A 23,976-nucleotide genomic window follows, 5' to 3' on the forward strand; every position below is an offset into this window, starting at 1 on the left:
GTTAATGCCATCAGTGGAGATAGTCAAACCACTTTTCAGCTTGCTCAATGCCTGTCTAGAGGAAACCAGACCTCTTCCAGTATGGACAGAAGGTCATATACCAACAATCCCTATGACAGCCAACACTCTGCAGCTGCCAGGCTTATTTTTAGGCCAATTGAAACAGGGGGGAAGAAGGAGAAAGAGAGAAAGACAGACAGCTGAGAAGAGGTAAAACCAGAAATGCTGTGTCCCAGAGGCATTTATCAGCCCAAATGAAATGGAAACAGCGAAAGGGAAACACTGCTTTGCTTTTCTCAAAATTGTATTTCCAGTTGAATGAGTTGAAAAGAAAATATCCTTTCCTTTTCCTGCGATTCTGAGAGATGTGCTCGCTAAGTCTGCAGGCTTAGTAGGAGAGACAAGGAGTATTTATTTCCCACATACATTGGTAATTTATGAGGTTGCTATAAATGCAGAGTTTATGGAAGTAAAATCAGGCCATGAAATAAAAAGGATTTTATTCAAATATCCCAGCTTATTAATTCTGTCTAATTCTTCACACAGGAGGTGAGTGAGGATGCACACAAGGTTTACTGCATTTGAAGAGGGAGATGATCGCATGCGAGTGGCACATGCAGGGTCTATTTTAAAAATAGCAAAGATAAGTGAATTGTATTAGGGTTTGAAATCTAATCGAATTTTCCTTTTCCTGTTTTGCCATCAAAGATGCAAGAAAGACGTTTACTGTTCTGAGCAAGGGTCTTGCATTGCTAACGAACCTGCGTGAAGTGGCTTCACCTCCCTGTGCAGCTGGCTGTGACTGACGGGATGTAAATGCAGCTCTTATCTGTGACACATGAATGGGTGGAGAAGAGATTTAGAGCCTTGAGCGAGAAATAAGATGCCACAATTGCTTTCACTGGGAATTAGCGTTCCACCAGGAGCAGAAACGGGGCAAATGTATTGTTCATTATGAGTAATATTAACAATCAGTTCCACTGAGTGCCCATCACCATGCATATAACAACTGTGTGTTGTGTTATTGTCCTGCCTTGACCTCCAGAAGCCTCCAAGAGGATGAAGGGGTGGGGAAGGATCCTCTTGCATGATGTGCTGTAGGAAACATGGCAAGGTAGAGGTAATGCTGCAGTGTCACCAACTTTAAGGCTGAGATGCTGCACGTGAGAGCCTCAAAAGCTCTCAGAAATCTGGCCTTTTAAGATGCTCTTTGGAAGAAATGAGTCAGCATAGCATGAAAGTTCAGTCTCTGCTGGCTCCATGTCAGCAGGCTCTCCCTGGGTACACCACACTTCCCAGTGGCTGCTTTACACTGATACTTGCACGTGGAAAGGGAGAACACAGAAAAGGGAAGGTGTACTGAATGCTAGAGTAATACGTTAGCTGATACTGATCTCCCAGAGCAATTCTTTGGAGGCCCTCACCAAATCAAGTGTTTTCTATTAGCTAACTTTGGAAAAAGGCAAACGCCCCAAGAAATAGCTCCTTTCTTGTCAGACCCAGAGGCCATGCACTGACTCCTCCTACCCCTTACTCTCAAGGTTCATAACATCTGAGTATATTCAGTGTTTCCCAGCTGACTTTAGGGTGTCCGTTAGCTTCCCCCCACACCCCAGTTGACACTGCATATGTTTTTGGATGCGAGGGACTAGGGTGCAAATAAAGCCCACGTCCTTCAAGAGGAGCAGCTAAGCCCCAGAGCTTAGAGGAGGTGGCAACATCAGTCACCACCCACAAGGAGAGGATAGAAGCTAAGATCTGTTACCTTGCATTACACTGATTAGGGCTCTCTAATTAAGGCAAATGTCATATAAAGAGGGAGAAGTTCCCTGCAATGGCTTTGAGTGGAAGTATAAGCCTCCTTTCCCTCTTGGCATCCCCTGACCCTGTGTGTCCATCTGGACTCCTCATCTCTGGAGGGGTTAGCTGTCATCCCTGGTGCCCCTATGAGCGCAGCGCTGGCAGAAGGCACATTAAAGCTGGTGTAGGAGCAGCGCTGCTCCTGGACTGTCACTTGGCTGGATGACACTGGGCACTTTGACAAGGCAGGAAGGAACTGGAAGTCTGTGATGAGGCTGTGGGACAGAGTGCTTTAAAGAAAGACAGGCTCCGGAGTTCCTAGTCCAGTGGTACCCCACAGGGGGCTGTGATTGGGGCTGTGATGCTGAGCTGAGCTGCGGTTTGCGCAGTGCAGTAGTGCACTTTGTGGTACTTTGGTGTCTTTTTTTGGAATGCTTTGATAGCGGAGGTGGCATATGACCTTCTGCATTTGAGATCTGATGGCTCAGGAATAGCTATACTATTGGCCATCAGTCCCTATTCTCATATACAGAACTATTACCAAGCTAAGAAAAGCCTTAGAGACAGCTGGCTTTTCTAAGAAGCAGTTCCCATTGTTACATTCACCAAGACTTCTGGACCCCTGAGGTATACAAGGGAGTGCCTGAGTTGTAAGTATCAAAAGAAATTAATTATTCCATATTATAATTAAGGCCTTTTTAATTAGCTGAATAATTAGAACTTTCCTTGCCTTACACTGCACCTTTTCCCATAGCCAGATAATCTGGAATTTTAGAGCTATTTACCTAAGTAAAAGGCATTTCCAGCACCAACAATTCTCTTTCTGTAACAAGAAGGAGTAAATAACAGCTCTACTGCAGCTGCAAGGAAGGCAGCGCTCTTTAAAAGTCGTCTGTCAAGTCAGGCTTGTCCCTCAAAATGTATGTTTTGTAAAAGCCTTCAGAAAATGTTGGGTCGAACTGTTTTAGTGTTATTGTGGGGAAATCAATATTTCCCTGCAGCCTTTGCAACCCCCAAATTGTAGCGTGTTGTTTGTGCAGAAGAAGCTGAAAGTGAAACTGTCTAAAAAAGAGAGTAAACCAGCCTGTTTCTATGATTTGCCCTAAAAGCACCCGAGGTAAACAAAATGACACACTTGAGCAGTTCTCCCAGTGTAAAGAGATGAAAGGGGGGGGGGAGGTGATGGTGGGGTTTGGGGAAGGGGTTTTGGTTCTGTTTCACCCTTTGTCCCTCTTTCCTCCCATCTCCTTCAATGCCCATCTCATCCTTCCCATGTCCTTCATGTTACTCCTGTGCTGTGTGAGATACCATGCGGCATGTCTTCAGGCTTTGTTCTCCAGTGAAAGCACCAGGGAAATCATGCAGGGTTCCCATGTGCTTTGACACTGAAATGACTGAGCTGCCTGCAGTGGTTCCCCCACCACTGGAGAAAAGAAAACCTTTTAGTTTTGCTCTGAAATGCCAACATTCAGAGCATCAGAGGTGGGAGCACCAGATCCATCAGGTGCGATACATTTGAGAGCCTTGAGCTGGCAAAGACATGGACAGCATTCCCGTGTATTCCTGATCCCCTGCTATGGACTCTGCCAGATGCCATGGCCTTGAGTCAAAGGCTCTGTAGGATTAGGTCTTGGTTAGGTCGTACCAGGAGGAACAGAATTTATGGTCTTAGGTACCATGGGTGTAGATGGGTATTTAAAGCTGTTGAAACTGAGTTCAGAAAGGAACCACGTTGGTTTGTGGAGCTTGGCTGAAACCTCTGTGAAGAATATGAAAGCAGAAAGTCTGAGAGGCACATAACTGCTCACAGACACACCGGGGTGGATGCAGCAGCTTCACAATGTGCTATGTTCACCTGCATCAGACAGAAAAAGAAGGTTAAGCCAGGTTGTGGGAGCAGGAGGGCAGAGAGCAAAGGACCGGAGGAAAGAAAACGCAGTGCTGCCTGGCAAAGAGACTGCTCTCTTTGTGTGCTTTGTGCTTGGGCTGAAGCATCTTCACAGGGCTTTTTCTCCCTCTAATCTGGAAATAATTCTGATTTATTTTAAGCCTTCTATTAAGACAAGTCACGCAGCACTGCCTGCCTGGCAGCAGGAGGCTCTGTGTGTGTGCGTGTGCCCGCCAATGTGTGTGCGTATCTCCAAGGGTGCTGCCTGCCTTCTTTAGTTGACACTGCAGTCAATTATTGTGTTTTCAATTATATATAAAAGGCAATGATGGAGTTTTTCAGCTTTTATAGGGCCACAAATCACAGGGTCCTTCACTGCATGAGCAGCGTTGCTGCCACAGTGTAGCATGGGAGATCACAACTTGTATGTGCAGACTTGCAGAGGAGCCGGTGCCATCAGGGACCCGCGCACTAGAGGAGGACCAGCACGGGGCAGGTGAGCCCTTGCTTTCAGGCACCAGACCCTGTCCGACAGCCAAGGGCAGTGTGGGTTATGCCACAAAAGGGCAGGAAGATCTGTTTTCGGCAGTGTGTTTTAGAAGGAGCTCTGCAGCTTGGGTCATAGAACAATAGAATCATAAAACCATAGAATCATAGAATGGGTTGGAAGGGACCTTAAGATCATCCAGTTCCAATGCCATGGGCAGGGACACCTCACACTAGACCATGTTGCCCAAGGCTCTGTCCAACCTGGCCTTGGACAGTGCCAGGGATGGAGCATTCACCACTTCTTTGGACAAACTGTTCCAGCGCCTCAGCACCTTCACAGGGGAGAACCCACAGGATGAGCAAGGACGAGTTACAGAGGCTAGGTGAGGAGGTCATTCATGAGAAGGGTTACGATACAGAAAACGGCATGGGCTACAGCACAACTTACCATGAGTATCTTAGGCACACAATGGGTCTCTTGCTGGCCCAAAGCAAATGGGTAGATCTGAAGTGAGCAGGCTGGAAAACTGTTGGAAACTAGGGTCTGTTTCATGGAATGATCATTTTGTCTTACATAATATAGTCACCCAAAGCTGTATTTGCAAAGCTAACCCTAGAAACAAAGGGTTGGGACTGGCAGATGAGGAGTGTTTTCCTTTGAAACTAGACTGTATAAGGGAAGCCAGAGGATGTAATAGTGCACGGGCACCACAGTCCTCACCAGCAGCCAAAAGATGCCATCTTCCATCCAGAGATCTGAACAAGGACTCACCGCTGTCAGGCTTGGTCTTTCCTCAGCTTTAGCATTTAGGTGTGTTAATGCACATGGAAATGCCCCCACATGGCCTGGTACAAGGCAGTACGAGCCACGCTGAGCTTCTCCAGTATTGTGCAGTAAAAGAGATATAAGCCAAGCCATTTTTATTCTGCTCCATGCTGGCAGGGAAAGGGGTGTCTGAAGGCATCACCAGACTGCATTTTACTGGTAGCAGATTGGTGGCAACCCAGCAGTCAAGTCCATGAGCGCGAGGCTGTGAGAGGCTGAGCAGCGCAGGAATAGAAATCAAATCATTGCCACATAGGGTGAACAAGAACACTTGAATTCTGAGACTCCAGTAAGCAAGCAAGTGAGAAAAATAAACAGAAGGTGTCAGCTGTACTGGATAGACTGACTGCAGTGCGGACTGGGAAAGGAGTAGTGACCGTGATGACTGGGATGGAGACATGTAGAATGATCCCATTTCATCCAGGCCATACCCCAGGAACTTAATGGTCCTTTGCATAATGAGCTACAAGCTGTAATAAGTAGAGGAAATAAATGGCATAAAGAGGATCCCGTCATGGTATAGAAGGAGGATCCCATCGTGGTTTAGAATTCCCCTAATGCAGGGAGACAGGGACCAGCATGAAAGAGAGACCGCTGAAAGACTTGGTTACCACTCCAAGCTGAGCTTTCACTATGGAATGGGGATATTTGTGTGGAGTGGATTGTGGCTTTAGGCAAACAGCCCAGTTAGACCAATTCTGATGGAAATCCTGGAACTAATGCTGGCAGAATGCCCACTGATTGGACTCTGCATGGCGCTGCTCCCTGCAGAGGGGAGAGAGCGTAGGCTCTGGTTGTTATGATGAGTGTTGGGATTTTGAACTGGTTTGGCATCGAAGCTGGAAGAAAATTAAAACTCAGATGAGGGTTTGGAATCATTAGTGCTAGAAAACAACTCCTGGGATAGCTGCTGCATTATTGCTGGGGGAGCCTGAGGGCCCATTGATTCCAAACCGGGATTCAGAATCGCAGTGCTAGAGGTTAGGCATGACAACAGGACCTGGAACTCTGCTAACATAAATAGAGGGCTGGGAGGGTTCTTTGGAAAGAAAAGGAATTAGAGACAAATCTGGTCAAAGCCATTGGTGACAGTGATAATAACTTCCACTACTCAGGGTCGCGAGGACAAACCAACCCAAAGCTCTGGAGGATGAGAGGGAACTTTGCAGTCCTGCAGTGTGTGGCACTCTGCCCGCAGGAATGCAGCGGGTGCTTTGTCTGGACTGGATAAGTCTTGGAAATGGGATTTGAAGTAGATGTGAAACAGGGTTTGGAAGGAGCTAGGGAGCCTGGGAGGAAACCTGGCTAGGTGGGCTATAAAACCCATTAGAGTCTTAATGCATAAATTGGCAGAACTGTGCAGTAGCAATGAAAACCAAGATACTGGGAGCCCGAGCTGTTATTAGATTCTGGTGCCTCGGTGACTATTGGAATTACTATTTTGTGATAGCGTGGGTGCCTACAAGGTACATCATGGAGACAAGAGTGTACAATGGTCTCCTGTGGTGCAGGGAGTGTATCAGCTCTGCTCCTGCACACTCTCCCAGTGCAAACCACTCATTGCAGAGTGTGGCTGAGTTTTCTTGTGTTCAGTGTCTTGTGCAGGATAATAAAAATGGGCTTTTCGGCAACTATTCCTAAAACAAAATAGGTTACCTTAGATCTGACTAACTTTGGACGGATAATGCAAAAATAGAAGCACTCATAATTGCCTTGCCTGCAAAATGATGTATTCCTGTAAGGGTTCCTGAAATAGTCAGACCACCTCAGGATGAGGGTGAGTTACCTTTCTGCAAGCATAAGCCTGAGATAAGTTGGACTATGGAGTATGGAAAGATTAATGCCTTTGCTTTAATAACAGGGCTTGATCCTAGACTGCAGAAAGGATGTAAGTACCCAAGCAGAGCCCAGAAAGCCTGGTGGATCAAGGAATGTCAGTGCAGTGACCCAGTGGGTGTAATTCCCAGGGTGGCTGGTATTAAAGGGAGATAGAAAGATGCATCTGCCTGTGGATTTCAGAGCATTAAATGCTGTAGCTCCGCAAACATCACCTCTCCTTGTTAAAATGTCAGAAATTACAGCTGCAGTAGTACAAGGAGCTAAGTGGTTTTCAGACATAGAGCTAGCAAATGCATTTTTCTTTAGAGAAATGTTGGTAAAAGTTTGTGGTTTTTACATTTCAGGAGAAACAAAATTGTTCCACGTGAGTTCCTCAAGGATTTCACAAGCTCCTGTGACCTGTCACATCCGCAGCATCCGAATGTGGGAGAAAGCAGCCTGCAGGTCCAGGGAGCGTGTACCATCACATATGGATCACACCTGAACTGGAGGGATTCTGAAGGACAAGCCTGTCAGCAGAGAGGAGCTTTTGGCTGCAACCCAGGAAGAAGGATTTAAAGCCAACAGACAAAAGGTTCAATTAGTGCAACAAGAGGTAATATATTTAGGAGCAATGCTAGGTATTGAAGGCCAGACTTGCGATAAACAGAGTGTGGAATTAATGCAGGCGCTGCCCAGCCCCACCGCTCTGCCTAGCGAAGAGCGCTGCGAGGCACATTTAATTGTATGCAGGATTTTATTCTGATGCTCACTGAAGTGAGTCGTCATCCTGCTAAGCTCTTAGCGAAAGCTCGGCAGTGGGAGCAGGGTGCAGAGAACCAGGCAGCTTGGCTAGAGCTGAAGCCAGCCCCAGCCCAGGCTGCAGTGGTGGGCTGTCTGAATGGAGGAACCCTCTTCGTATGTGGTTTGCCTCTCTTAGCCAGGAAAGAGGTGCCAGTCTGGCACAGAAGCCCATGTTTCAGGCTATTGTCTGGGTATCTCCAGTCTTACTGACACCACAACTCCTTGTCAGAAGGAATGAAGATCTTTAGGCTGGAAATTGGGTGATATTGTTGGAGAAAGGCCAATGGCACAGCACACCAGTCATGCTTCCTTGGAATACATTGTGATCAGTACAGGCCAGGGTGGTGCATATCTAGCTCTTGGTTGGCACAAGAGACCCTCAGATTAATGAATTAGGAATTAGACCTGGGAAAGAGCATGGGACACAGCACCTCCATATATTAATGGTGGAGTGTGCTGAACATGAGTGTCAGATTCTGCAGCCTCCTGATGTGCAGTGGCCTGTGCAGGTTTAATGGTCTCTGTCAAAATACATCCACATAAGCCAGAACTCTTCTTTACAGGTGGTTCAAGCTCCCATAGGATAAGGCTTGCAGGAGTTTTACTCCAGTCCATGTAAAGAAGAGCAGGAGACAGTGGGGCAGGTCTCGCCTCACTCAGTACAAGAAGCAGGAATCCCAGCTGCATTGTACGGTGTGCTGCCCCGCGGTGGGAGCAAACAAGGGTGAAGGATTTCATTTTGCTGAATGAGGGGTTTGCCCAGCTAAGAATAAAACTACACACAGCAGAATACCCACAAACCTCGGGGTAGGAAGAACTTGGCTTCTAAAGGAAGCTTTAAGGGTGTTAGTACAGATGAACAGCAAAAGTTAGGATGTGGTGTTCCTATGTAATTGGCTCCCCAAATGACTACGGTCAGCCGTGATTATATTCCTTTTAAGACCATGACATGAAGGGAGATGTGACTGACAGCCATTGGTGGTGAAAAACCTCTGTAGCAGAGGAATAGCAACTGAAGGGTCTCACAGATTACTGGATAAAAGGATTTGACAAACAAGTGCAATAGGATCATGAAGAAATAGCTGAGCAATTAGGGCAGAATGTTCGTAGAATAGATAAAAGGTAGAGAACGGTAAATAACCAACATGAAGAATGGCAAGTAGGCAGCCAGGTGTATATCATGGGTTTCCTGGAAAGAAACACAACTTGCGCTGGGATGGATCTGGCATTAGCACCGATAAAGGCATTTCCATTGTATATAAGTTCAAGTAAGTTCTGACAACATGGGGCAGTTTCATCAGTCACAGCCCAAGCTTTGGAGAGCAGAAAAAGGCTAAGCTACAGGAAAAATGGTCTTTATTTTTTAAGATCATATAAAAGAGTGACTGTTAACCAGTCACTAGGCTTGGATCAGCCCGGAAACATGGATTTGCTGTCATGTGTAAGAATAGCTCTTCCAGCTGCTGTGTTGGGCATTGATGCTGCCAAAGCTTTGAATATGGTTTAACAGTGCTGTGTTCTTTCTGTTCTGCTTCCTGTGTCAGGGCAAGGTCTACATGGAGTTCCCTTTGTGTTACAGTAGGGAGAATAGGACTGGAAGGAGCAGAGCTGTCAGTGATGCTGCCCAAGGTGGTTGCATCCTCCTCCTGGCTAGTTTGCACTTCCTCTGTCTGAGCAAAGCACGCTGTGCAGTCAGTGTGGGTGGTCAGGGTGATAAAACCATTGTATGGGCCTTGATACACTCGATATTGGGCAGCAGCATGTCCTGTGTCCCTGACATGTCCCAGTTCCCTGATCATCCAGAACTGGGATGGCTTAAAGCTGCATTAGTCCCACTTTTCCACAGCTAGTCATGCTTTGTTGTGTCTGTTAGAAGAACAGTGTCACCCAACAGTTCCAAAGTCCTCACGTTTGGTTTCCTTTGCTCTTTCCTTCATTGTACAGAATCCCATCCACTTCATTTTGCAAGTATTGTATTTAACAAGAGACATCCCTCTTTCCTGAGAGGCCAGCGGGCTGCTAACAAGTACTGTAGACACAGCCATGCACTATTGTTCCTGTCACCTCTAATCACACAGTGATCACCATCATGCCAAATCCCTTCCTCCCATCTGCATGCCATGAATTACATGGAACACTCCCTCACCCCTCAGTGCAGCCTGAGCTTCTCTTTGCTTTTTCCATCTTTGGCCCTCCCCAGTCCGTGCAAGCAATCCAGGGGCTCCAAAGCGGAAAAGTGCCTTGTTACAATGAAGGGTCTCTAACTCACTAGTTTTTCCTGTCAAAGTGACTAGTTTCTTTGCCATGAACTGGAATCCCTTGAGAGAAAGCAAGCTAAAACTGTCTTTCAGCAGCCTTTTCTCTTTGCCCTCCTGGTGCAGGTTGAAAACGAGAAGAAAAGGGCGGGGGGAAGATTAAAAAGAAAAGTAAAAAATGTTCAAAAAGGCAGAATTTCCAGAGCCCAAACAATCCATGGGACAATAGGAGATAATGATTCCACCTCTGTGCCCTGCTCCTGCCGGATGGGGGTTTTGAACACGGCGTCTGGTGGAGGTGGTTAAAGACCCGAGCGCTCTGAACGTGGAGCCGTGGTGATGAGCTGAAAAGCTTGTTGCTCACGTTGCAAACAAAGACTTAACAGAGGGCAGAGGTAAAACCACCTGGGACCCGGCCTTCTAATCAGGCCCATGCTGTGAGCTCATGGTATTAATCCAAGAGCCAGTGACACGAAGGCGGGAGGACTGCGTGACCCCGAGCCCGACCAGTGGTAGCTTACACTACCCAGTACCCTGTGTTCCATTTAATAAACTCCATTGATACGTTTAATAAAGACACCTCGCGCTTCCACAGTTTCATGTGTGACCTCGCTGTGGTTGCTACCACAAACACAAAGTAAGAGAGTCAAGGATCATTAGCTGAGGAGGCAAAACTGCCCCTTCCCTTGCTCTTCTATTTCTCCTGTGAACATAAGCGATTGCTTGTAATCCTTCCTGTCTCCATTGCAGAAGGGCCAGGCTTCTGTGAGAGCCTGGTTAAAACTACAACATCATTGCCTGCAGCTTGGGGAGCTCTCATCCTGCTTGCTGCCTTTGGATGCCTCATGGCATCACCCACCTTCTGCCCAGGGCTGTGTTTAGGGGCACCCCTATAGCCCCATGGGCTGCTCTCACCCCATCTCCTCCCAATTTCCTGCTGAGGAAGGAGCATCTGCAGCCACCAGGGGCCAGAGGAAATCCATTAGTAACCCCCAAGCACCCTTTGGAGGGTCCAGGGCTGCACTGCACAAGCCAGCGGCCTTTGGCTTCTCATAAAGGTCATCTGCCCCAGCAGGGGAAGGAAAAGATTGATGTGTACCTCTGCAGTTCTTTTTTCTAGGCAGACTAATGAAAACTTGGTAAGAAAAATGTCTGGTTTAAAACCTAGAGGCAAGGGTTTGTTTGGTACATTTTCTGTTAAGTTTGGACTTTGTGTTTTTGAGGCTTTTTGGGGTGTTTTCTTTAATGATGATGTGATTTAGTAGTGGTTTTTTTTTGCATTATAGTGCCAGTTGTCAAACAAGCTCCTGATTGATTTGTTTTTTCATGTCTAGCTTTCAACATCCTCAAAGGCATCTAATTGTCCAGGACATACTGAGGATCTGCACTCAGAGAAATCAAGCCTCGAGTGGAACTCCCCTGAAAGCAAAGGCACCGGGAAGCCAAGATTAGTTTTCAGCAAGTAAGTGGTTTTCATTTTTCGGCTTTCTCAAGGACTCTTTCAAGGGCTAAGCAGATGGCTGGGAGATCCACGGAATGGAAACCTGCCGTTTTAATGGGGACAGCAAAGTTGAGGGGGGTTGGTTGTTTGGGGTTTCTGTTGGTTAAATTGCCTTTTTGTTTGACAGCAATTTAGGCTATTTATGCAGCTAAGATGCCAGTGCAGTTTTTGTGCGCGTGGACTCTTCCTGTCCAACAAAGGATGGAGGAAATTGCCACACTGATTTTCTGAGCTTCCTAACGGCTCTGAAGCACAACAAGAAGAGCAGTTTCTAACTTAAAAATACAAAGACACATAAAAGAGTAAGAGCGTGCACAGACCAGTTCAGTTCATTCAGCCTCTTGGAAACTTCAGGCAGCTATGGCTACATGCTCGTTCCATCCTAAATGAAGACATGGGCCTGTGCCGAAGACAGGGTTTTCCAGGAACATTTAGGGCTATGTTAGTCTTTGGGCAGCCTGGAGTAACCGTCAGCCTGCTGTGCCCTGGCAGCAGTGATGTGCCTCAGGGAGGCTCTAAACCCTTGCTGCTATGAGGCATGATGGCCACAAGCAGACAAAGCCCATGGGATGGGCAGCACAAGCCACAGGCTCCCATGTCCCCCAGCCCCGAGCCTGGCCAGCCAAGATACAGCGCATCTATACCCTGAGGTCCAAGCAAAACCAAGCCTTTGTATCCTGGGAAGAGGAAACAAAACCCAAACCCCAGTGTATTAACTCATATCTAGTGCACACCATCTGGACCTACCAAAATGCCTTGTTACAGAGGAAAAAGAATGCTGATCTTGCATCTGCAAGTGGAAAAACTGAGCTTTAGGTGGTCCCTTTCCTTAGGGAGCCTCATGCACTTCAAGGGATCCTGTGCCCACTGAGCATGGGCTTCTCTGCCCAAGTGCATACACACCCCACCTCCCTGTGTCTATGTTTGGATGTATTTGCTCTATAGCTGTCCTACACATTTTCCTCACTAGCCTGTCATAGCCATTACTAAAATATGCTTATCTCATGTATGCAAATAGCAGGTTATTTATAAGATTCTTTAAAATTTCCATAATTGTGCTGTAAAAAAAATCTCTTTGCTTATCTCACAAAGTGTTGTAACCGCAGCGTTACTTTTATTGAAATCCAAAAATCACTCAGCAAAATAAGAGGAGTTTAAAAAGTGACTTATGTTTCTGAAACAGAAGGGAAAGTGAGCAAGCAAACCAGGGCTTTATTATTTTAAATTAGAAAGTTTAATGCTCACCAAAAAGGATATAAACTGTAAATGTATTTTAGCAGTTTCCAGAGAAAAAGGGAGAGGTTTTAATAATAACACTGTGTGTGCTCTTATATCATTTTCATTAGAAAAATCTCTGAGCACTTTCTGGTTATTAAAGAATGGAATGCCTCAGAAGACCCTGGGGAGGCACTATAGGGAAGTAAGGTAACAAATATAAGTCCACATTATGCTCCATACTGTGATTACTTGGAACTTCCCAGCCATCTTGGGAATCTACAGCTGCCTGCTACAGCTCAGGATTACAAGTCTACCTCCCCAGCACAACCTTGCTGGGCTGTGACGGTAGCTGGCTGTGGCAATGCAAGAGGCTTCCTTGCATGTACCCACTCATTTCATGGGTGAACCAACCCCTGGAAGGTGTTCCCCTACTCAAACGTGTGGAACAGAAATGAACAACAGGGGGTGGCCAAGCACTTCACTGTGCTCATCGTGGGCTCCTGTCCCTTGGGGAGCACTGCAGGGATTCCTCTGCTTCTTTTGGGAGGGGTCTGACCCCATGTGAGTAGATTCCTCACTGGGCACAGGAACATTCCCAGGCAGGCTCTGACCATTCATCAGGGGAAAGATCTGGAGAGGACAGAAAAATAAGATACTAGCCTATATTTAGCAAGAGTCGTAAAATGTTCCCTGGAACAACAAAAGGAGGAAGAGCGGCTGTAAAGGTAGAGGATATTCCCTGGCCTGATGAAGAAAATAAAATTAAGACAATCCCTGGTGTTTAATTTCAGCAAATACAATAGGCAGAGCGAGTGCCCAAAGAGGAACAGCGTGTTAACATAACTTAGACAAACAGGAGCCAAACTGTTGGCCTGACAGAAGAACGAGAGAGCCCATCGGTGCAATGGAGGAAAAGAGTAAATTGAAAACCAGATGGTTCATAGATGTGATTGCATCTTCAGCTTCAGTGAGAGGAAAGAAGGAAGGGGAATACGTATATTACAGGCAGGCCAGGAAGACAAAAGCTGGAAAAACATACACAGAGAGAAGAGGCAGACTTGTCATAATGAAGTTAATTAAAATAGCAGGACCTCAAGTTATTTTTGGTCCCAGTGTTAGAAAGCCCAGAATTCCAAGCCTCATTCTTCATTAATACAGAACCTTTCCTATTTCATCCATTCTCAGAAAAGGGACTTCTTCCTTTCTGTGTTAGATAGTGAGTCAAGGCAGATGGGAATTCTTCTGAGCTTGGAGAAAACAAAGAAGTGCAAATTAATGGCTTACTGGCAGAAAGGCAGTTTCAAGCACTTTGCCAAGGCACATTTTATTCCTACACTTATCCTACATGCATAATTTTGTCTTTGATTCTGTGTAGATCAGAAGTGCATGGCCAAGCAGAGATACCTATCTATATTGCAGAGTGGGCATTGAAACAAGCAAGCAAAAAGGAGATAAAAGGGGGAAAACCAATCTTATAATGGCTGGTGCAATGACTCAACAACTTGCTTCATATCACTCAGTAGACAGAAAATAGAACAAGCCCATCTTGCCAACTTGAACTCATCCCATAGTTTCTCTGTGGGTTTATGTTCATCTGTGCTTCACTGCCACATGTATAGACATGTATGTATATGCACATCCATATATTACATACGCAGAAGCACTGATTGGTTGCAGGGGGTCCTCACAGCTATAGGGACCCTGGCCAGGATCCTTGTTCTGCCATAATAAGAAGCTTTGCCTTTGGCTTCAAAAGTGGCACGGGTTCCCTGCAGCTTCCTTTGCAGCAGTAAAGCTTTAAATCTGTAGCTGGACTTTCTCTGCGCAGGACCATACTTCAACCCCTTCTGTGAGAAATGTGGAAATGGTCTGACTGTGCAAATTAATCATGCACAAACCATTTCAGACATGATACCGACAGGATTTCGGTCATCATTTGGCGAGAAGGTGGAGGCAGAAACTCAAACTGCACTTGTGTTGGAATAATGTTGATTCTTTCATAACCATTACCTCTCAAGACCTCAATTTTATATCCCTTGGGAGCAGATTCTCTCTGTGCTTAGGGGATTAGAAGCAGGAGATCAGGAGATGGTTCAGTTCTTGTTATGACTTTCAGCTGCTTTCCTAACTTCCTGCCACCTTTTATTCCCCTTGTGTAAAATTAGGATAATGACATTTCATCCTATGACAGCAGTTTAATGCGTTTATGTCTAAAATGCTCAGGTAAAGGTGTTAATGCCTTTCAGAGATTATTGTTTATTACCACAATTGTGATTACTGATAATTCTGAAAGCTTCACTCTCGCATAGGTAATAAGAGCAAAATGTTATGAACATCTTGTCTTATTTCGAACTTAATGCCAATTTTGTTCTGAATTAATTCCTTTGAATAGAATTATTCCTGAACTACATCAACTGGGGACCGGCATCTGACCCCCAGTGTTTTAAGAACTACAGATAATCACGGGTGAAAAGAGACAAAAATACATTTTATCTAAGAAGTATCTACTGTTGTGATAGAGACTGAAATTAAAGTATAATCCAGAGAGAGGAGGGGGGGGGAGAGAGAGAGTATTCTTTAATTAAAATCAGCTACCTCAAAAGATGGGTATTCTCAGGAGTGATATTTGCAGTGTGCTGAAGGCTTTCCACTTAAACCCTGGATGATGCAAGGAAAGAGGATTCTCAAGGAGTAATATTGGCATTAGCAGATAGCCACTTGCCACTGCACAATAAGGTGAAATTTGCAGAGCCAAATATACGGACAGTAGAACGGAAAGATGGACAAAATAGGAAGCTGTCTGAAACAAAACCTCATGATTATCCTGCAGCGAATGAATGGTTTGGCAAAGAAAGAGACCCAAGATAGAGACTTGGAGATACAGAAAGAAAAATTAAACCAGAAGCAGCCAAGATCAATGAAAACAATCAGCACTTTCTGCCAAGAGATATGTTAAAAAGACTGAAACTGAGGCTTTAGATAACGTGTTCAGAATGATCTGCTGTCCCACCCACCATCTCCATAGCAATTAATGGTCTCAGCCAAGGACAAATTATGGTTCCAGCCATGGAGGTTGTACAGACCCCCCGTGAAAGGCTGTAGGTGAAAGGCACAATGTCCCTTTTGGGGTCGTTCTGGCCGGGCTTGTGTGGATAACACCTTCCTCACCTCCGGAGAGATGCTGCTTCTGACAACATGGGAACCACAGAGAGTGCACTTGAGGGGAGTACTTCTGACGAGCGTTCCTCAGCGAATCCTTCTCTGTTCTCATTTTAGTTACCATCACAGATGGCTTCCTGCAATACAAAGAAGGCTCCTGGCAAGGCAGTTTGCTGGATAATGTTAGAATTGGATGTGATGGGAGTATTACCTCACAGAAACACCCATTCACCAGCATTTATTTCATTGTGTGTTCAGCACAGCAGATTTGAGCAGCTACTTTGCACTGGCTCCCTCACACAGATACAAATCTCTCCTGCATGAATCTTGTCTAACAGCTATCTGCAACCAGGTGGTCTCTGTGAGAAGTGGTTGTGCTGCAGGGAGGAAAAGTGTATCCTCTTTTGTGCCTTGCCTTTAAAAAGCCTATGTCAGTGGTAAAGTGGAGGTGGTGCTCTAATGGTATTGGAGGCTCTGTGGGGACCATGGGCAATGGCCTGGGCAGCACGCTCCCTGCGCCCTGCACACTCTAATGCTAGGGAGAAAATGCACATAGCTTCAGCGCCTATAAATGTCTTGTAGCTTTGCTGTATGTGATGCAAATGTTTGTTCTAGAAGGAGCTTAAATCCAAATTGTTAGTCTAGTATTGGCCACGCGATATTGCAGCCAGCAGGATGGGATATGTAGCAGGGGACTTTTTAATGCCTCAGATTAAAAAACCTGTTCAAATCTTGGCTGAGTCCAGGTTTCCAAAGAGCTGTTGTGGATTCAGGACAATTTTCAGTTCGAGCAGAAGGGCTGGCTAATCATTAAAATACATTATATGGGTAATCTGGCTGTTAGTCCCAGACCTTTAAAGGTATTTTAATAACCGTAGTAGTCTAAGTGGTAAAATGGCTTAACCCAACTTGGCACTAGCTACCAGCATCTCTTGAAAGGAAGAATTTGTGGCAGTAAAGGAGCGAGGCCTTCGTGGTGATGTTACTTACACTGGTAAATAGTGGATCGTATTGAGCTGAGTTACAAGCTCCCAGCGTTACGGTTTCTCATAGCAGCTCTCATCCCTCCTCATTTGCCCATTCCCACCAGTGCTGCTCAAACGGGAGCAAAGAGCCCCTCTGAGCGCACAGGGCTGGGTGTTTCATGGGAGAAGTACTGGAAGTCCAGCGCTGGTGGTACATGCTGGCGAGCAGTATTCACATATTAACAGATTTCCACTCAAACTGGCAAATAAGAATGTCTCTGTTAGCAATGCTGTGTGAAAGCCAAGGCAACAAAAGTCAAAATGTGCATACGAGAATATGTGGTACACACAGTATATGTCACAATGTTTACCATCACTTCAAAACATGCACCCGCCCACAGTTCTTCACTAGCAGCATCCTGGAACTTCTCCAATTGGGATTTGCTATAAGAAGCAAAAGTCAATTAAAATCAGCCATTATTGTACAGATCATGAGATCCATAGTACCAGATACCATACTCATCCCAGATGCTCATTAATTGCAGTGTGTTGCAAACAAGTCCAGGACAATTGCATGGGGTTTGTATACTTTTCTGATTGCCGTGTTTGCTCAGTTAGCAGATACCGTTTTCAGATGGGTTGGGTTACATATTTTAGCAAATACCAAATTGCCCAGTTCTGTCGCGTTCTGGAACTCTTGCAAATGTAGGTCAGAATCTGTAAGTAGGTTTAGCTAATGGAAACAGAAAGACTTTGGTTTAAGGAAATTATGTCTACCCAGCTTGCTAGAGGAAGACCTGTTAGCACCAGCTCACCCACCTTCTTGTACCAAAGAGCCTGCTGCTGTTCGAGGTGTGGTGACTCATTTCTTCATCACACGAATCCTACATTTTTAGCTCAGCAAGTAACCACCTGCTAAAAGCGTGGTGTGCTTGGTTGGGTTCCCTCAGTCGCTTGTGGAGCTCTTCCATGTGAAGAAAGTGTGATATTTCAGGGAGGTAAATTGCGTAGTCTCATGTTCAGCACCTCACAGACTTTTACAGCTCCAAAAGCCCCATTCCTGACACACTTTTCCTTGTGAGGAAACAGCATTTACTGGCCTGGTTCAGAGAAACCCCAACACAAGAGGGATGTGGAGCTGTTGGAGTGAGTCCAGAGGAGGCCATGGAGCTGCTGCGAGGGCTGGAGCAGCTCTGCTCTGGAGCCAGGCTGAGAGAGCTGGGCTGGGGCAGCCTGGACAAGAGAAGGCTCCTGAAGGGGAGACCTGAGAGCAGCTCCAGTGCCTAAAGGGGCTGCAGGGAACCTGGAGAGGGGCTTGGGACAAGGGCCTGTAGGGACAGGCCAAGGGGAATGGCTTGAACCTGCCCGAGGGGAGACTGAGCTGAGCTCTTAGGCAGAAGCTCTTCCCTGTGAGGGTGCTGAGGCGCTGGCACAGGGTGCCCAGAGAAGCTGTGGCTGCCCCATCCCTGGCAGTGCTCAAGGCCAGGTTGGACACAGGGGCTTGGAGCAAGCTGCTCCAGTGGAAGGGGTCCCTGCCATGGCAGGGGTTGGAGCTGGAGGAGCTTTGAGGTCCCTTCCAACCCAAACCACATTCTAAGACTGGCCTTCAGCTGAGATCCTTCTGCTGGGTGGATGGAGGCTTCCAGTCCTTCAGACAGAGCCAAGCACTAGCACAGGTCACCCAGCTCCCAGGTAGGGCCTTACTGGAATTGCTGACTGCCCCTGTGTTTGCTGCTTGGAAGCAAAACGCTGACAGTTTTTTAATTGAATCAAACATTCCCTCCATATGAAACAAACATCTTTGTTTGGGAAGAAGGTTCCCCCACCCTTTCACGCACACAAATGTGCACACTCACTTTTAGGGCCGATTTATAAACCAAAAACTCTGCCGTTAGCACAATTTTATTTGCAGTTAGCAGGGATGGGTTGCTTGCGTTAGTGCCAGTATTAGTAGCGATGGAAGTACGCTTGCTCTTTTTGTTTTTAAATCGTTTGCTGCCTCTTTGCATTTAGTTTCAAGGTGAGATCAGTATCTGGAAGCATGCTGTAAATTATGCTGTTATCATTTCATGAACTTCAGCAAATAATGTATTCTAATTACACCGATGATCAGAACTGGATCTGAAAATGCACGAAGGGCTGGCGTCCGCTGCCACCGTGTCTGACCAGATCAGGAGACAAAAACAACAGTTCCTGGCATTTATTTTCAGATGAGCTCCAAGTCACATTTGCAGAAGGATATGAACTGCATTCATTTCACATATACCTCATTCCTGTGGCTTTTGAGACTCGTGTCCTTGTTTCGTGTTCCCATTTGCTACTTCCAACAGTACGCCTTTAAGAGAAGCTTCCCTGCCTTAAAGCCAAATGCAATGCTCCCTGCTGTGATGGATTCCTTCTTTTCCCTTCCTAATTGGAGCCATTTCATCAGATCGAATTTTGACAAAGATAGTAATTGTCATCCAATTTTAAGGCAATGACAAGATCAATATGAATTCTCAGATGACAAGTATTATTACTGGGTGAGCACAAAGAAACAAAGGAAATGAAAAATCCATGTTCTAGGGATCAAAACAGTTAGAGGCACATGCTTGCCTTGATCCACGTGTGTGTGAATCCTGTTGACAACAATAGATGCTGTGCATGTGGATGGACGGGGTAGAACAGATGGCCTTTCCCAGTCAAATAACGAAGGGAATGAGCACCCAGCGCTTTAGTACATCACTGTTGCAGTAATGTGGGAGTCAATTAACTTACCACCAAACAGGCTTAGAGGGAAAATTACCCACAGCCCCATCTCAGAGAGTTCTGCTTCTCCTTAACATTTTGTACTCCTTCTGTTTCCTGAATGTCAGGAGTAAATACCCAAGAAAATCCCGGTTCTTTAAGGTAAATGTATTCAACTTTGATTTATGGAGGCAGAAGTACTTGATCACTTTTATAACGTTGTTTAAATGAGATGATCTGGTTAGTTAATGGCCCGAAGAGTTCAGAGAAGGTTCAAACAAGGATCTGAAATGTGTTGCAGCACCTTTAGAGGTTTCCCCTACCATTGTGGTTTTGGGACTGATTCTGCCACTGGTGCTAGATACTGTCATTTTATTTAGGAGATTTACCCTCTTAACGATGCATGTTTGCAGGGCATTTGACCCTCAGAGGTCTGTTCTTGTTCCACATTTGCTCCTCAGTGCGCATTCAGGTTACCTCTGCAAGGCCACAGTGCACGCATTCATCTTGCTGTTAAACCAGACCTCCTTCTTTCCAACCCTCAAAATGCTAAATACAAGGAAACAGACCTTTATTCCCCAGTATTTCTATTCAAAATGCAGTTTAACTGAGGAAAGGGGTCTTGGCAAAATGATAATACATGATTGTCGTACTAATTGGCAGCTGCAGTGATAACAACCATGACAAGTTTTAGCTCTGTCCACTTCAACCCAGCCAAGTCATTAAAGGTTTCCGAAGCAGAGGATTGTGTTATGAAGCTGAATATACAGTGGTTGCTCCACTGGTATCCCTGGATTGCTACACACGTTTTTAACCACCCAAGCACAGGTTCTGTAGGATTTTGATCCAGGGAGGAAGGTCTCAGCCAGGCACTGAAAAGATGTTTGTTACCCTCCAAAAATAGTAATAAAATATTTACAAAGAGAATAATTGACTTTTGCTGTTTACCGCAGGCGATGGTTAAGCAGGCAGTGTCTGTACTGAGCAATGCAGTGACCACCTGCCACAAATGCTGTGATATTTGACAGATCCCTTTCTGCCAAGAACTATAATTCCTATTTAAATCTAAATAGAGGAGCCATGAATGCAGATTCCTCATCACAAAGACACTGGTGTTAATCCCCAGTACAGAAAAATAAGAAAAGCCAGAACGTTTTATTGGATTTTATATGGAAGATAATTAAACAGTATTTCTTCTTTACTTGTTATACGGCATCCCATCAACATTCCTGCTGAAATCTGTTTAGAAAGAAAGCCAGGAAGTTTTATTGCATTTTTATGCGTAAGAAAAGTAGCGTTTTGTATACTTGAACGTACATTAGAATAACAAAAAGTGGGTAAACATAAAATGACCAATGAATGGTGAAACCAGAGCAAACAGTAAGGGAAGCATAACACTATTCTCATGCACTTGGCTTTATAGTCTAAGCATGCAAACTACAGGAATGTTTATGTGCCCATGTATGTATTGTATATATTCATGCACCGAGCAGGTCTGAAAGCCGAAACGCCCCAAAGTTACGAAGCACTGGAATTAGATGTGCTTGCACACCCTGAATTTGGCCTTTTTGACTGTATACACATGGATGTATCCCCCCCACCCCGCCCCCCGAAAATGGTGCAGTGTAGGCAGAAAATTGGCTGGGAGAATGATGTAATCCCTGCGAGAGCTGCTTTGCAGAAGCCTGTTTCTCTCCTGCCCACAAGCCAGTTTGGTATTTTGGATGTACCCAAGGAAGTTCTCTGAGCCTGTTTCCCAGCAGGTGGGTGCTGCCAATCTGAGGCTGCAAGAGAATGTGTCGAAGTGTGCATTTAAAGCGTGCTTATTAATAGAGGGGAGGCGGGAGCTGTAGCCAAGGTTGCATCCTCGGCATTTAGAAACGATTCGGTTCAGCCTGTGCTGCCATTTACTGCATTATGTGATGCATGTGGATTTTCCCAACAAAAGATGTTTGTGAGGGGAGTGTATTTTAAGATCCTTTTCATGACTGTACCAGACCCCACCTTCCAAGCAGATGGCCTGACAGTTGCGAGAAAACTATTCGTAAGCCAAAAGTAGCATTTAAAATGCTTTTTAAGAGACAGTTCCTTCTCTGTAGACATGTTCATTTTAAGCAGGTACTAATTCTGGCCGCCGCAGCAGCACCTTCCCTGCTTCCCAGCGCGTTCCAGAGCCGACAGCACAAACTGAGGAGGCGCGGGCTGAGGAAGCGCAGCCCCCAGCAGTGCCAGCAGCGTGGCACAGGGATGCCGTGTCACATCACCACCCCGATCCCTGCTCTCCGAGGTTGCTGTCAACACTGCTTGGTGCAGAGGGGACTGTGCTCGCTGCTAACGTGGGGTAAGATTGGAGGTGCAACAGTGTTGGAGTACAACAGTTTCAAAACAGGCTATATCCACAATGAAAAATGTTTACTTAGCATTTACAAGTGCATAGAAACAAGCAGGATTAGCAACAAACTTGCCAAGGACATGAATATATTTAATTCCATTTTCATTCACAGCCTTGACTTACCTAGCTGGAGTTGAAGTTCTTTGGGGGAAAACAACCAGCTGAGAACGAAATAACTAAACCTGAGCCACTTGACCATTGCTAAGTTTGTGTATTCTGGGAGGAATGTATTGGCAATACTGACTTCATACAGCTGCATTTACTGACCCTTTTAATCGCCTTCGACAGAGCCTCCTGCTTGAAGGAAGAAAGCATTCCCATATCATACACTTGATAAATAAATAATGCCATTCCTCTGGAGACAAAAATTCCATCTCTTAATCCAAGCACAAGGACAGGGCCTGACCGTCCTTACAGTCTGGGGAGATTGGTTGTGCTTTTCCTTCACCTTGGTAACCGAGACTTATTATTTGTAGCATCTAAAACATTTAGAAATACTCCTGAAAAATTAGCCTCATATCCCGCAGCGATGAGTTGCGGGGTTGATTATTCACTGCTCAGATGCTTTCAGAGTTTTTCCTTCACCTTTCTGTGCATATTTGTTCTGGAGAGAAAACAGAATAAATAGCTCCTTCTCCCTGCTTCTGTTATATCATCTTTTACTCCTGAGTTTTGCAAACTAAACAATGCTCGTCTCTTTAATCACCTTTTAGATGGAAATCCTCGTTCCTCATGTGTTTAATCTTTTTTGCTGCACTTTTTCTTACTGCAGAAGTATATATGTGTGAGCGTGAACACCTCTGGAGCAATCAAAAAGTCTGCTAAGAACAGGTTTTAAGGCTTAGCAGAGGTTTGCTCTTTGCTCCCAAAACAATCCCTGTTCATCTCATTCTAAATTCACCTTAAGCAAGAGGGTCCCCCCGGTGCCAGTGCCGAGATGTGTGTGCAGATGTGCAAGTTTAGAAGTGAGGAGCAGGACAGAGAGGGCAGGAAGACCTCATCTCGCATTCAGCAGTGCGGTCACCAGGCCAGGCCTGACTTGCTGCAGAAATGAAGGCAGAGACCAACACGGGTAAGAAATTGTTCCTTCTGTGTGAGGAATGAGCTATCTGAAGCCTAAACCTTTCAGACATGACAATTTGCAGATGATGCTGTTTCATCTTCCTGAGGCTAACCTTTATTCCAGTCCGCCTTTGTCCTTCACCCACACTGTGCAGCACTGCAATCTCTCTTTGAACAGTGATAATAAGTTCAGATCCGGTGCTACAGCTCTGCTTGGCCCAAAAGGAAACATGAAGGAGAAATGAGAAGCTGGTGAAAAGCCTCAGGGAGAAATACACTGTCTGGGTGGGACCGGCGTCCTCATGGAGGTGCAGTCAAGGCAGTTGTTATTTTCTTTTGGCAGCCTTTGGTTTTCTGTGCTATAGATTTTCTCTCATCTCTTTCTGCACCCAGAATGCTGTGTGTACTATAAAGGCCAAACTTCTGCTGGGGGGAACCAGTGCCTGCTGGGAACGGTCTATGTGTCTGTAGATGTGCACATAGATGTACATAGATGTACACATCTGTGTATGCAGAAACCTAAGCCCAAAAATGTTTTGGGTAGGATTTTCCTCTAATTTTAGCCTTCTGAAGCTGGGTTATCTAGGCCAACCTTGTGGCTTAACCTTCCTCTGCAGTCAACGGAGAGAGGAGTCAATTCAGCCCATCATAAAGTAGGGGTATGAGGTAGAAGGGATGGCTTCTGCCCTGGAAGTACCTCACCTGCCTTTGGCACAGAATTGTTCCAGTGCTCAGAGAGGTGCTTCCCTTCACAGGCTGCAGAGCTGCGTAACCAGAAAGACCCAAAAGTACTTGCTCGCAGATCCTGCTCCTTGGGCCAGTGAAGTTGCTGTTATTGATCTTGGTATGAGCCCCAGAGAGCTCTGGGGTACAGGAGGCTCTTACAGACTCAGGCTGCCTTACAACAGTGGCTGGAAAGAGTGACTATGGGCATTGCTGTTACAGACCTCATGCCAATCATGCTACATCAATAAGCAGTTAGATTTATATTTACAACAGTGATAGTTGGTTACTAAATAAATTTTGCCATGTTCAAATTTGCCATGTTTTTTTCCCTCATCTAGTTACAGTT

At 45.6% G+C, this 23,976-nt stretch overlaps 1 long non-coding RNA gene across 1 annotated transcript; it reads left to right on the plus strand.

Annotated features, from left to right (window-relative positions):
* The first annotated feature begins 7,273 nt into the window (after positions 1-7,273).
* On the plus strand, positions 7,274-21,784 carry LOC136019658 (uncharacterized). Its single transcript, XR_010614998.1, has 3 exons — positions 7,274-7,437; positions 11,215-11,342; positions 21,569-21,784. It is a non-coding gene; the product is annotated as an uncharacterized LOC136019658 (long non-coding RNA).
* The last annotated feature ends 2,192 nt before the right edge of the window (positions 21,785-23,976 follow it).

This window comes from Lathamus discolor, chromosome 9 (genome assembly GCF_037157495.1).
Source record: "Lathamus discolor isolate bLatDis1 chromosome 9, bLatDis1.hap1, whole genome shotgun sequence".
In the NCBI taxonomy this organism is placed as follows: Eukaryota; Metazoa; Chordata; class Aves; order Psittaciformes; family Psittacidae; genus Lathamus; species Lathamus discolor.